General features: G+C 40.0%; 1 protein-coding gene across 2 annotated transcripts in view; it reads left to right on the forward strand.

Annotated features, from left to right (window-relative positions):
• The window catches only part of SORCS1 (sortilin related VPS10 domain containing receptor 1), a 308,182-nt gene that overhangs the window by 97,008 nt on the left and 196,551 nt on the right, over positions 1-14,623 (forward strand). The gene's annotated exons all lie outside the window — the stretch shown is intronic.

Consider the following 14,623-nt stretch of genomic DNA (forward strand, 5'->3'; position numbering starts at 1 on the left):
ATTGGATTTTTTTAAATGTGCTGGAAGGTTTGTAGCTAAACCCTCTCTCACTTCTGTTCTTTCATACTCAAGGACAAAGAGGCTGAAGTCTGATTGTCTTGTTTCAGCTAGATAACGTACCTCATGAACGTGCTGTCATTTGATTTCCCCTTTCCCATCTTATTCAGAATCAGATCAACCAATTGGTTTATTTTTAGAAGAACTCAACAGCCTTAAGTCCCTGTTTATAATGAAGGATCTCATGGCTGTCTACTGCCCAAATGATCCTTATGAAAAGTCAGTGCTACTGAGACTGGGGGAATACCTGGAAGTGAGTATTCAATATCTGTTTATTCTGAACTGATAGTATTAGTACCAGATAATTGATTTCCACTTGTGTGATGCTGACTTACTAGACTGATTTATAGGGAATGCCTTGATACTTTCATGATTTCAAAACATATCATGCACTCTGTGAACCAAATGAAAGAGTTCGTCCATGGTCTATTTCTTAAGGCTGTTATTTGGATTCAATGAGAGCAGATGGTGCCTGTTTTTATCTTTCTGAAAAATGGATCTAAGGGGTGTTTACTTCACCTGTTCCTAGTGGTACTTTGAGCTGTAACAGATGAAAAGGAGGTTTTCTCATGGTTCCATCTGTGAAACTTTGGTGGAAAGTCTAAGGATTTTGTATACAGGTCATTGATGGAGGTGGACAGGCTACCGTCTTGATACAAGAAAACTTTGGGTATTTGAAGCTAAAACTTCTTGTTAGGATGAACATGTTTTTATAAACTTGTTTAGGAAAGTTTTTTTTGTTTCCAAGGAAGAATTTTGGGTCAGAAGTAGAAAAAAACCCCTTTCTGTCCAAGGAACTGAGCAGCAGGGTTTTAAGAGAATGACAGAGGAGGGATTTGACGTGGAGCATATTCTGAACTTAGGCTAGTACTCTACCCACTGGCCTGAAGAAATAAAACAAACAAAAAGCCCCCCAAAACAGAAAACCTAAAGAAATACAAAACTTCTAGGATTTGTTCTGAACAGCAATAGGAACACTCAAAAGTATTAGTATTTTGTGGGGTTGGATAAATGCTTTCTCATCCTGCTGTGGGAGGATAATCAGATCTTTCCCTTTCATATACCTTGCTGCTATGGCTTGAGATCAAAACTGATCTTATTTTGCTCTACTACCTTTGCCTTTACTATGGTGTGCACACTATAGCAAAGGGCCTTTCAGGACTGTGGCTTTGGCAATGCTTTTCTGAAGGGGGTTTGGCCTAGAGTGTTTCATTTCTCAATGGTTTTGAGAAAGAATATTCATAAATATGAAATATATATCTTTTTTATTTCCTCTTACTACCCTCAGTCATTTGACCCTAAGAAATATTCATGTCTGTTTCATCAGTCATGGAAGAAGGTATGGTGTTTCACAATGTGGAAGCACATCCTTCCCCATTGCTGAAGAACTACTTTACTCATGTGATGCGATGCAGGTTTGTGTTGAGATACTGGTTTAGGACTGAAAATAGGACAGCCGCATCAGAGTGGAAAACACACTACTTGTTGAAGTGTATGAATGTGGGCACAAAATTTTGCTGATGACCTTATGTTGTTGTCTGTTTCAGAACTGGTTTCTGTGGAGCATGTGACAATGGCATAAGTTTTACCCTGGTTAAAAGAGAGAGGACTGTGGGGATGTCACTGGAGGATGTACCAGAAGCTGGGGCTTTGGCAATGTAGCAGTGCTAGAAACAGTGAGTGCAGTGCACTTCTCTGGACTTCAGACAGTCTTAATGTCAGAACGTGATTAACAACATAGTAACAGTCTGATTGTTTTCTCTAGCCCAGTATCCTATTACCAACAAGCAGTCTAAGAAAGATTATATGAACAGCATTATCATATCTGACACTTCCTCCTAGTATTCTCTTAGCATTCTTAGGGTTGAAGTTGAGGGTCCTTCCTCAACCTTCAGTTTAAGATCTATCAGGGTCTGAATAATTTTTTTGGTTTTAGTATATACCAGGGGATTAGTATCCCATAAGCTAATTTTATTAATATCTCTTGGAGTGTGTTAAAATTTTTAGTACCTTCAGTACATCTTACAGCAAGCAGTTCCATAGATTGAGGAACCACTTGTCTTTCTTTGAACCCATCAGCTTCAGGTTCCCTTGGCACATGTTACTTGTCAGGACTTGGTTACAGTTGCATGGCCAACCATCCAGAATCCCTGGGCAAAAGCTTGCAGTGCTCCATTATTCTTGATCGGCTCTTCAGTACTCATGACTGCTCTGAAAGTTGCCAGTGCACTTCTTTGTCATACCTCGATCCTGTTGCCTTACATAAGCCTCAGGTGGTTACATTATGCTCTGTTCTGAATCTGGGTCTGCTATTAGATCCCCACTCAGGTATGCCTTTAGGTCACTAATAAATAACCCTGTGAAGATCCCAGGACAGCTTCTCTGTTCTTAGTATGGTAGAAAGAAATGACAAGATAGGCATGTCTTATTATTTAATGCACCTGACAGAGAGGTTATTAGCTGTTGCTCCTCCTGGCTGCTTAAGTGACATGTTAATTTAAATCTCCCTGCTTGTTTAAAAAGGATAGAAAAAAATAGAATTGAGAGAAAGGGAGAAACCTATCTTGCACTTTAATTTATTTCATGCCTCTAGGTTTGATGCTGGGGAATGGAAGAAAGCATGATCTCGTGTCTGGTTTGATTTCTGATGTCAAGAGTTCTGTTTCTGAAGGATAGAGGAGAAAGACAGGTAGTTCTGCAGGTACCCACAACTGAAGAGGAATCTGCCTTGAATACATGATAAAGAAATACCACTCTTGCCTCCTGTGCAGAGTGCATTCTTAAAAGGTTGATGAATGGTGAGGGGCTGTTTAGAAGCATGTCACAGATATGAGTCATTTATGCTACAGCTGGTTATAAGCACATCTGTCATTTGAAGGTGTAGTTGGGTGATTTAAGCAGTCTTGTGACTGATGGGACTGTAACCATCTATACACAACTATGCCATCGCCTACAAGATATGAATCTGTCTTCTTTATAAACACACTACTACCTGCTAGGATGGCATTTCTTTGTAATTCTTCAGCCAGTTTAACTACAGCTGGCTGCAGCACTAATAGAGTTCGCCCTTCTAAAACTACAGATGAATTAAGAGACCACTGGTGACAGACATGAAGGGATGAAATACAGTAAGAGAAAAGAGACAGGGAGAATCTATACAATGTTCTAGAGTGCTAAGGCTCTGTGCTCACAGAGCTTTGGATGGCAAGTGAGCTGCTGCTTCTGTACACGGTAAATGAGATTTTGCATCAGGCTGGGCCTGACTTTAATTACGCTGTTATCCTCTCAGTAGACTTTTTCTACAGTTTTAGTTGAGATATTTTTATTTACTTTTTGTTATTCTTTTTATAGAAGAGGAAGAAAACGGAGGAGAAAAGATTATCTGTCACTGAGCAATTAACTGAGTGTATTGGATTTATTTCTCTTCGTCTCCTAGATATCTCTCAGATCACAAAGAGGATTAAGCTGTTAGAGTTAGGAGAAGATGTTTTTTACCACTGGAGTAAGATAAGCTTACGTTTCTAATAAATAAAAATGTCAGAATAGTGACTATGGTATCCATGAGCTTGCAGACAGCTGTGGAGAAGGACTAATCTTTTTTCTGTTTGTGTAAATATGATGCTCTGGAAAGATGTGCGTGCAGGACACGTTCCCTCAGGGCCCTGAGAGGCTGACAAGCAATGAGTGCTGCCATTCACCTCTTTGCCGCCTTATAGCTCTGTATTTGGTCAGGAATGAGTAATTTCATGGAATTTGCTGTAAAAATAGCAGTAATTAACCTTTGCTTTTCAGCCAAAAAGTAGGAAGATGTAGAGTTTGCTTGGTTTGGGAGCACTTATATTCTAAATCGCAATTTGTTGCTTTGTTGGTTCTGGAAGTTATTGATGATAGTCCTACACTCCAACACTGTGCTTGAACTCTGAGCTCCCCAGTTCAGGAGTGCTTAATGCTTCCAGCCTGTCCTTCACTACTCCTGGTTTCTGTAGTAAGGACGCTTTAGCACATATGCCATAAAGGAATCTCAAGGACTCAAAAAAATACCAATGCCTCATATAGATCTAGCTTTAACTTCCCGTATGTAAAGCAGGTGATGTTAATAGTTGCTTTTTTTTTTTTCCCCTTTTTTCCTGGAGAGCTTAGAATGGATTTAGCTAACTGGCATCTGCAATATTTTGAAGATTGCCTGATGATAAGTATTACAGAGGTCACAGCAAGATAAAAATTCTCAGAACTCCAAGGCTCTGTTTCTAGCTTTTTCATGGCCTTTTTGTTTAATCTTGAACTAGTGTTTTAACCCCTCCATCAGTTTACTCATCCCCACCTTCCAACACTACCAATGCACATCACCCTGCAACTCTGTCCTTTCAAGAAGGGAAATTGGGTATGTATGCCAGAGAAGAACCGGATCCCTCAGAGCATCTCTGCCTCTCAGTATAGGAATAACCTTCATTTATTCCATGGGACAACTTGATGAAATAAAGAATTCACTGTCCTTACTGTGTTCTTATCCTCTTCTACTCTCAGCCACGGCTGGAGAGAAGTTATTGGGCTAAGGTAGACCAAGGTACTTGGTACTGAGGTCTAAGTACCATTGTGTTATGTCTGTATCTTGGGTAGTCCCATAATCGCCATTATGCATGGGAGTGTTTCGGTGAAAGCACTTACTGTTGAAGATGGGTTTTCATTAGTATGTCAGATACTGAAAAGGAGCAATGGCCAACAGGAATGTGTTCTTTTTGTCTTGCAGCTGCTCTAGGGATAGAAGCCTCAGGGAGAGAGGTAGATGTAGATTGAAGATCATATCTGAATACAACCTTGCAATATTAGCCAGATGACCTCTGTTAGACATCTTTCTCTCCCTTGAATCCTGTTGCTGGAAAAGTCTTGGCTGTGAGTTGACCCCAGCTATGTGGTTATAAACTATAGATGCTTTGAAGCCTCACATATTTATGTTCCTGCATGCAATTTTCTGGGTCCTTGCTGTGTAAGAATGCCCTCTCTACACATGGGAGCTATAGCCACCCATATCATCTTCAGTATTGTTGACGTGTTGGTGAAGATTTTCTTCTCTAGACTAGAGAGTTCTTGCAACAGGAGACTTGAAAGATTGTCAGTATTTGCTTACTTCCTTTGATGGGAATTTTCAGGATATGTCTGTTATTGTATTCATCATTCTCCTGCACATTTTATGCTGGTTCCTTACTTCTGTTTTGCAGAGGGGCTGTTCTCACTTCACATTTATTTTCTACCTGCTGAGCCACATTAATAAGGTCATAACTTGTGGCTTAGTGACACAGTGTTCTCTGCAACAGCAGATTAGGGTCTTTTAGCTGAAGTAGGTAGGAGAAGCAAATCCATATGACAGGAACTGACAAAATGAGGGGAAGGAAAGTCTCATTAAGCACACTTTAACCAGCAGTTTTGTGGGAAAGGGGAACTTGAAAAGGACTATTTGAAATGCTTTTATCTATAAATATGGTGCTTCAGTTGCTCAGTGTAAGTCACTTCTCTTAACTGAATATCAGAGCTTGATAAATGCTGCTACGTTGTCTCCCATGGGCATTTAGTGAAATTGTAACAATGACGTTTCATTGTGTCTTTTATTTTAATTTTTTTTTTCATTTTCTCTCCTGCAAACATATGAACCACTGACTGTTCTGTGTATGGATGCCGGAGGGCATCTGGGGGGGGAAGGAAGAATGAGTTTGTACACTCAGCTATTCATGTGGGAAGCAGTATCTTTTTATGGTTTGATCGTAGCGGGAGATCTGCTTGCACTGGAAGTGGGCTTAGAACATGGATTTCATGTACTGACTGAGTGTGGAGCTGAGTGCAGCCTTTTTCCTGTGTGATGGGACACTCTATTCAGCCATCAGGACCCCTAGGGACCTAGCAGTTTCTATAGCTATCAATTTTTTACATCAGGGGGCTCATTTTACCATGGTGACCAAGAGTAATAAAAACTTCTAGCACAGTCAGCTCTTCCAGTTGGTTTCCAAAGTTCCCTGGCATGTTTTACCTGCTATCAAAAAGAGCTCCAATAAAGCTGGGGGGGGGGGGGGGGGGGGGAAGCAACCAGCCAATCAAACAAAAAACCCACCCAAAAAAACCCCAAAAAGACCTACCTAGGAAACAACCCACAGAAGATGCTTAAATAGATGCTAATTTAGCAGGAAACTTAAATCTTATTGAATTTTACCACATTCTTACTTTTCCTGAAGAATGAGGGCCAGTATAACCCTTTCATTTTGTGGCATAACATCTGTCTTTGTTTAATCAACCTCAAGTAAGTTCTGCCTTGACATAGCTTGAAGAATCATACCCTGATACTCTGAAGGATCAGATTTGGTTGAGGATTTAGTGATGTGCTCCTCATTGTGTGGTCTGTGTGGATAAAATATTCAGCACTAATGATGATGCAAATTTATTAAGCATATTAAAAATGTGTTCTCTGTTGCAGCCAGTCATGAAATGTAGGAGTGTTATCAAGTAAATCAAAAAGAACCCCAATCCATTTTCTGCATGAAAAAACATGTAAATCAAGATAATTAATATTAATATGACAATATAATATATTATCAATATACTGTAAATAAAAGATGCACAATGTTCATGCCACTTTATAGACATACAATGTTTAAATGCAGTTTGTCATTCTTTTCTGCAAATTAGAAGATGAACTTGCACATCTGTTTCCTAGACTGTACCTGTTTGTGCAAATGATATTGGTAAAACATAGCAGAACTATCTCTGGTTCCAGTCCATGGGGTTCATCTGTCTGTTGTGGCTGTGTAATAACTGCAAACAAGCTAGACTGGAGCTGATATGTAAGAGGAAAGACAAACAACACAGTAGTTACCAGTTCATAAACAGAAAGCAAAACACCCTTTATGTTCTGATATTTCCATCCTTTTTATATCTATGCACTCACCCTTCCTTTTGCAAAGCTGGGTAAAATTGTACTTATCTTTTCAGAGGGAGATATCCTCCACTAATCACAAAAAGGAAAGAATGTATTTGGGGTTGAGCTTGGGTAAACAAAAAATTACTCCAGTTGAGTGAGGTATACTAGCTTGAGATCTGAACTCTAAGGTCTTCAGATCCAGGTCCCAAATATTTCTGCATCTGCACCTTGGGAATTATCCAGGCAAACATTCAAAGTGTATTGTTGGTACAGACAGAGCCAGACGTGTGTCAATAGTCTCTTTTGAAGGACGTAGTGAAACATCTGGAAACTATGTGCTGTAAAAATGCATATTTAAATATATATCAATGGTATGTTTGTGAAGCATAAGCTGACTACTGTTTAAACCAAAACATAGTGGCTTGCTTGGAAGTGTCCTTTTTTTGATTTCTCTAACCTACCAAATAATAATTGGACAAAACAGAAAATGAGAAATAAAGCCCACAATTAATCAACTTGTGTCTTCAATAGTGATAGCAAAGCCAGCTTTTGAGTGTGATCCTGCCAGCGGCTCCTGTGCCTTGGAGCACAACATAGTTCCCAGCAGCAGCGGGCTTTTCTTTCCTGTGTCAGAAGCTTAGTGAGTGGGGAAAAAAAAGTAGGACATCAATGCATGAGCTGTTCGTTATGAAGGCCCAGAGTCCTTCAGGAAGGCCCAGGGCCACTGGGTGAGACTCCAGATCTGTGTGTGTGCGCACCAGAATTGTTAGTGAATACCGTGCTTTGCAGGGAGCTGGAGAAATTAGGGCAAAGAATTGACAAGAGGCAAAGGGTTCATTTTGCCTCTTGTCATTAAGATGTACTGCTGAGGGCCTATGTGTACTCAGCATTGAGAAAGTTTGTGCTTGTATGACAGGGACAACTTGAGGGAGACTCGATTCCTGGTGAGCAGGGAATTAGTTTGCAGTTTGACGTCCACTTATGAAGGCTTGGAGCAGGCATGTGGGGATTCAGGAACTTTTCTACCCTGGCTGGCAGCCTCCTCCTGCTATTGCACAGAGTCATTTCACTGGTGAGATGCATTAAGTGGTGGCTGAAGTTGTGTCCTGTCGATTATGAACATCAATTGTCATGCACTCTAAACGGATAGCGTGCTTTGCCAATGCAAGGTAAAAAGCCTTCCTTCCTTCTTTCACCCATTATTTCCCCCTACCCTCAAATGAGTTTCTTCTGTAAGGAAGTTGCATGAATGTCCCTAGCATGTATTTTACTGTGTGCTGTATAGTTGGGTGTGAAGATAAAACCTCTTTTCAGTGATCTTGCAATCTAGATAGTGTATCTGAGAGATGCTGAGTTGAAAAGTAATAGAAATTCAGACATGCCACATGTATTGTGTATTAAATGACTTCATAAGGAGAGACAGAGAGAGACTGATATCCAGTCTTCCCCAAGGCAAAATTCTTGCAGAAAGACAGTGTTGTTAGTTCTACTAATTTGCTTTTACTGCTGTATTTCCAGACTCTGTGTACATATCTGTGTATGTGTTCCCATTCATTTCCTTCTGTTTTTCCTTCAAGCCTGAGCTCCTGGACTCAGGTGACTGCTCACAATCTCCGCTTTTCTGTGGTGGGAGAAAGCCCCACTTCCTGGTTTTCACATGGTGAAGAGAAAATGGAATGGCTCCAACAGCTGTCCAGATAGGAAAGCCCAAACATAGATTCTTCACACTCAATTCCTGAGAGCTTTTTTCTTCATTGCTTAAAGTATCTTGGCTGGAAAGATAAATCAGGATGGGATGGAAGGGCCATCAGAATAGGATGGATTCCTCTGTGAACTGGATGCGTAGATGCTGCTTTGTCATACCGAAGGCTGAGGTTCGGATCACAGCTCTGATCAGGCAAAGCAGAGCCTTGAGCGTGGCTTTCCTGCAAACCAGCTGAATGTTGATTGTTGGCTTACATGATTACACTGTCCAGCAACTGACAAAAAACCAGCTTCTTTCTGTTCTGCTAATGAACAAAAGCAAATTTTGTTTACTTTCATGAAACTGGAGGTTTTTGCTCTTTCGTGGTGGTAATGCTACAAAGTTGCTCCCTCTCCTAGGGACAGAACAGGAGGAGAGGAGATACTGCCTCAGTTAACTGGGAACCAGGTATTTCCCATATATAAGGGAGAAACACAGATAGGTGGAAAGGATACAAACACTAGAAGGAAGGCTGAGGAGATGGCAGGTTCCTTGTCACTGATTAAAAGCTGCCAGTCTTCCCCAGCAGGCTGTGACTGCTGGTCTTAAGTCCCCGAGAGATTTTTTGTTAAGCTGCAGGCTTTAAAATCTGCACAGCACTCAGCTGCTAGTCTGATGGGCACTGTAACCTCTGGGGAAAAAGGGACTGCAATCAAAAGTGGGCCAGCATTGTGCTTTTACATTTGAATACAAAACCTTTTTTAAATAAGCTAAAAGGGAAACAGAAAGCCAGAAGAACTGTGTGCTAAATAACCCTTCTGTAAGACAGGAGGATAAAAGGAAGCTGTAAGCAGGTCTAAGCTCCCGTTGTGCTTTACCAGTAAGTCATTGTGTTCTTACTGATAGTTTGGGTGTGTTTACATTGTCCCAGGTTGTCTCAGCTCTGAAGGATCAATCTAGGAGGCTGAAAACCACACATTTTGGGTCTCCTCTATTTCTGTCCTTGCTTGTAGGAAGCAACGTATCTCCTGTTTAGAGCTGTGGAATGAGAACTACACCTGTGAGTCCCAGCCTTCCTACATACAGCTTTAGGCAAGCTTCTTCACCATTGCATGTGTGGCTAATGGGGTTATGTTACTCATCCATCTGCAGTAAATGAACTGAGAGTTTTGGATGAAACTGGCTAATAAAAACCAGTCCTGGAAGAGTTAGAGTGGAAACACAGCTGCATAAGCCTGCAGTCTCCATCCATGGCTGAAGCCTAACAGAGATTTGACCTATGCTTTACCAAGCCAAACTTCTGGTATATTCTCATCCAATACCTAACAGGACCTTGAGAAACTCTTGGATATCTTTGCAGGCAGGGTGGACTGTCATCTTTGGGTGAATTTATGACATCTTTAGTTTGGGTTCTGCCCGAACAGAGGTTAATCCTTGCAAAATGTAAGACACGAGATGGAAACCCATTCCTTTTAAATAGTCAGTTCTCTTTCCAAGGAAGGAAAATCAACACAGAAGATGTTTTATGACCTTGGATTGTGTGGCATTGCTGGGAAGAGCTATTAGATGGGAGAAGCACTAGAGGTAGCAGCAAAATGAAATCTTTATGAACCTCACTTGTAATAGTTGTTTCTTTATGAAGATATGAAACAACCTTTTTTCCTAATTGTGTTTGTAACTTCTCAGGTCCTCTGTTCTTGGGGTTTCTGGGAGGTGAGGGAGGCAGAACTGCAGCCTTTTTTCCTCCTTACTCCATGGTAGCACTGCCTAAGTGGAAGCAACACCCTTCCATACTATGGAGTAGGTAAGAACATGAAGTTTTTGCACAGTTCTTCCTCAAAATGAGTTTTCCTTGCTAGAACCTTCAAAAGGTGGTCTGTTTTTTTTTTCCTAGCCTGCCTCCAGCAGTGCCCAATAAATGACAGCTATTATCAGTGTTAACTCTCAATAAGAAATCTACTACCTTTGGGATAATTTTTCTTTCTTGCCCCGCTAGAGAAATCAGCTTGTGCCCTGGAACATGAGTTTTGATGACATGCCATATTAACATTAATACCTAGTTAAAAATGTAAGTTATACATACTATAAACTATTAAATTATTGTCCCTTTTCAGTAAGCACATCTGTGTCTTGAAAGACTCTGACCTCGTTTTGCTGTGAGCAGCGTGCACTGACTACAGGCACTGTGGAAATATAATTTCTCTTCACTTCCCTGCCAATGCTCGAGTGACGACGTGCTCTATTGTTATGAGGCAGCATAAAATTTAGAGGCTAGTCACGATGAAAGTAGTAAGAAAGAAACTTAAAGACCTCAGTAAATTTCCCTTCTAAGTGTTCCCTTTTCAAAGGTAAATGGTCTTATTCTTTGTAATCTCTCTTTGTATGTTAACAGCTTTCACAATGCTAACTCTTTTGTAAGAAAAGTACATTACAATCCCAGTCTACTTTATCTCTGGTAAAGGAGCCAAAGGAAGAAGAAGCCAACACATTTTTTATTTTTTCTTTGAAGCCCACCACCTACTCAGCACACATGTACTATAAATTCAAGATGTGGATGTTACTCAAAGAAGCAAGTGTGATGTCACAAGTGTTTTAATAGCCTTTGATTTATTTCCCTAAGTGCTTTATTAAGATGATGCACAACAGTGTTTGGAAGCCAAATGTAGTCTTAGGAGAGACTTGGAGGAGTTATTTTCAATCTCCTGACTTTTCTTCCTCAACACAGTAATTTGTTTGATTGGTGCAGAAGGGCTCTGGATTGAGAACAGGATTCTACTTCTTATTTAGTGTTTCCTTGTGAGTTAATCAGCCCAATTTGTGATCTGAGTGAGTAGGAGTATGAATGAACTTACTGTGAGAGCTGCATGGTTCAGAGAACAGGATACTGGCTGAGGTTGGGAGATTTGTGTTCTGTTGCTGTATGGGTTTGTGGCTATTAGATGATGAAATATTTGGTTAGACATAATCAAGAATCAGCAAATTCATGTGTATCAAAAGTCAGCTGCAAGGAATCCTCTCCTGGCAAGATACCTCTAATGACATTCTGCAAGGTTAGTTCTAGGTGCAGTGATATAGGGCATTTTCGCCATTAGTCTCGTAATAAATCTGGTATAATTTCCAAGTTTTAAGACAGGCAGGGTAGTGAATCATAAAGAGACCTGAGGTAGTCACTGTGAGCAAATGGATTACTTAGCTGAGCTCACTTGAAGAAATATGTTTTAGTCCAACAAAGCATAATAGTAGGAAAAGGGCTGAAGGTTGTACTTACAGTAGTATATGCTATCCACTTACAGCATGCTGAAGAGCTGTGATCAGACAGTGCATAGGAGCTGGAATAGGCAGAGAACTGAACATCATGTCCCATTGTGAAGGGGCCAAAATGGACTGCTTTGATCAATGGCTATATAAGTTAAGGAGCCAGGAGTTGAATTTGTAAAGAAATTAAAACTACAAAACGTTTATTTTAAGATACCAATTTGGCAGGAAAAATTTTTGTGACAATGTCCAGTTTTCAACAAAACTCTGCACCCAGGATGGGATTTCTGGGCAGAATTGAAAGAGAAATGGAAAGTGCAACAGTGCATTGCGCTGTTTAGGATGTTTCTATGCTCCAGAAACAGTCTAGATATGCCTACAAAGGATGCCATCTGTGGCCCAGACAGTCACATAATCCCAACCGTTGGAGGCTAGGAGAGCGTTTAGAGGAAATATGAATTCATGGGTCCTGAGGTCTTACACAGATATCTGTTGTTAACCATCATCAGAGACAGGGTACTGAGCTAAATGAACTTCTGCTCTGACATGAGATGCCCACCCTGATGTTGTGGTAGCACAGAACTCTGTATAGGTAAATGTATTCCATGCAAGTGTTGGTATTGTGATGTAGTTGCATCTCATAGCATAATTTGCTCATTTCCATTTTGCTAAGATAACTATTTTACATTAAGTCATTACAAATTACCCAATTCGGCACAAGGCTAACTTGGTGAAATGTTGATTTGAATTAAAGAATAGACATAAAATTAAATGGATCTGAAACATCCCCCTAAGGTCATGCATATAGCAAATGCTTGAAATTGCAAATTAACCAAATTTGGTGTCTATTTGTAAGAATAGTGACTTGGGAGATGAAACAAAGGAAAGAAAATATATCATGAGTGGTGGAATAAGGTGGGCAAAAGATTGCTCAGGCCAGGTAAAAAATGACAAGTACTGAAGAGAAGTGGGGAAGGAAATCTAGTTTTTGAAGCGAAGAAGATTAGACCCGGTTAAGATTAGAGGGGGGTTGCATGAGGAGTCAGCTCTTCTGCTTGTAGAAACTGGTATTAATTCACTGACCTGAGTCAAACTGCACCACTTTCCACTAGCTGTTGATCTGCTCCACAAATGACTTCTGGCCACTGATATAAAAGCAGTATCACCCTTCTTGTTAGGCTTTTCTTCTTACTATTGATATTATTTTGATAGTTGCTATTACCACTCTAGATTTTTAGCATTACCAAAATGCAAAGTAAACAGAAAAGGTGGTTGAAAAGACAGTAAGTGTAGCTATAAAGTCTATTCAATCTATGTCCCATTAGAAAATAATGGTCAGTATTGTAATAAGTATAAATTCATTGTCCAGCCCCTCTATTAACGTAATTAAAAAGGCATTGGGTTTGGCCGTTGGCTTCTCTTACATTCAGTTGCTCTTTATTGTTTCAGAAGAAACCTGCTGAGTCAATTGGTTTAGAAAGAAGATGGAATAAAACTCTTGGAGTAAAAAAGGCTTGTTAATTTGCAGAATTTCTGTTGAAATTGCTTGGAAAAAAAACTTGTATAGGGATATAATAGCCTAGTTTTATGTGTGTGGATTATCTCTGATGTGCAGTAACTCCTGGAATGATGGTTAGTGCTCTGAAAAAAGGGAAAAAAAAATATTTTTTTTTGTTAGTTTGGTACAGGAGAAAATGAAAGACCTAGAATTATTCATGAAATGGATTCCAGTGACAGACAAGCTGCATGTTGCAACTTTCTTCCAAATGAAATCCAAAACCCAAGTGTTTCTCATTTAGCTGCGGGAAGGTCTGAGGCTATTTACTCCTGTTATAACAGCTAGCACTCTAGCCTTTTTTATTTTATGTAATCACATCAAGTCAGTAAGAATGGATCATTGACTAAGGGAGGTCCTCTTCAGTTGTACAAAGGGCTATTTTGGATCAAATCAAAGATCTGCTTGTTCCAGTACCTTGTCTTCAATGTGAACCTGCAACAGATAAAGAAGAAAGGGTGTAAGAACGAGGTTAAGCATGTGTGATACTTTCGTGATGTAGCCTTCCAGCTAATACTGACTTCTGGCTCCAGGACTTTATAAAACAGCAGAAATGTTTAATAGAGATATTTATTAGCCCTTGGTGGGTATGTGGGGGTTATTAATGTGGGGGTTATTTTCCCTTCTCAGAATGTATCCATCATTTTATCCAATATAAACTTTTAGCATCCAGAATGGTGGACAGCTGGAAAGCACCAGGTGGTTGTTGGCCTGTGTCAACTGCAGTGAGAGCTGAATTAATGCTTGAGAAGTGAGAAGTTTTCTGTGCCTTTAGCCATCCAGTTTCTTTTCCCTACACCTCTTTATATATGTGAAGTCTTGCCGTGTGATGAAAGCAAATTCATTCAGCTGTATTTTATCTTATAAAATGAACTTGCCACTCCCCATGTTGGATGGAGTGCCCTATGGAAATGAAAAATAAGTAAATGATCAACATTGCATTTGTGTGTAGCCTTTGGGGCAAGGAGCTCCATATGGCAGATGGAGAACAGACTGTCTTTTGGGTTTTATTGATTGCTCTTTAAGCATTGCCTTATCCTTTTAATGAATGAAGAAAGTAAAAGGGATGACTTTGGAAAGCTCCATTAAGCAGTAAGGAAAAATTCTGGTTCTTTAGTAAACTTGTGCTGTATAGATTTGTACCATGCTGCTTACTAGAAAATGGAAG

The sequence above is a fragment of the Mycteria americana genome, chromosome 6, assembly GCF_035582795.1.
Source record: "Mycteria americana isolate JAX WOST 10 ecotype Jacksonville Zoo and Gardens chromosome 6, USCA_MyAme_1.0, whole genome shotgun sequence".
Classification (NCBI taxonomy): domain Eukaryota; kingdom Metazoa; phylum Chordata; class Aves; order Ciconiiformes; family Ciconiidae; genus Mycteria; species Mycteria americana.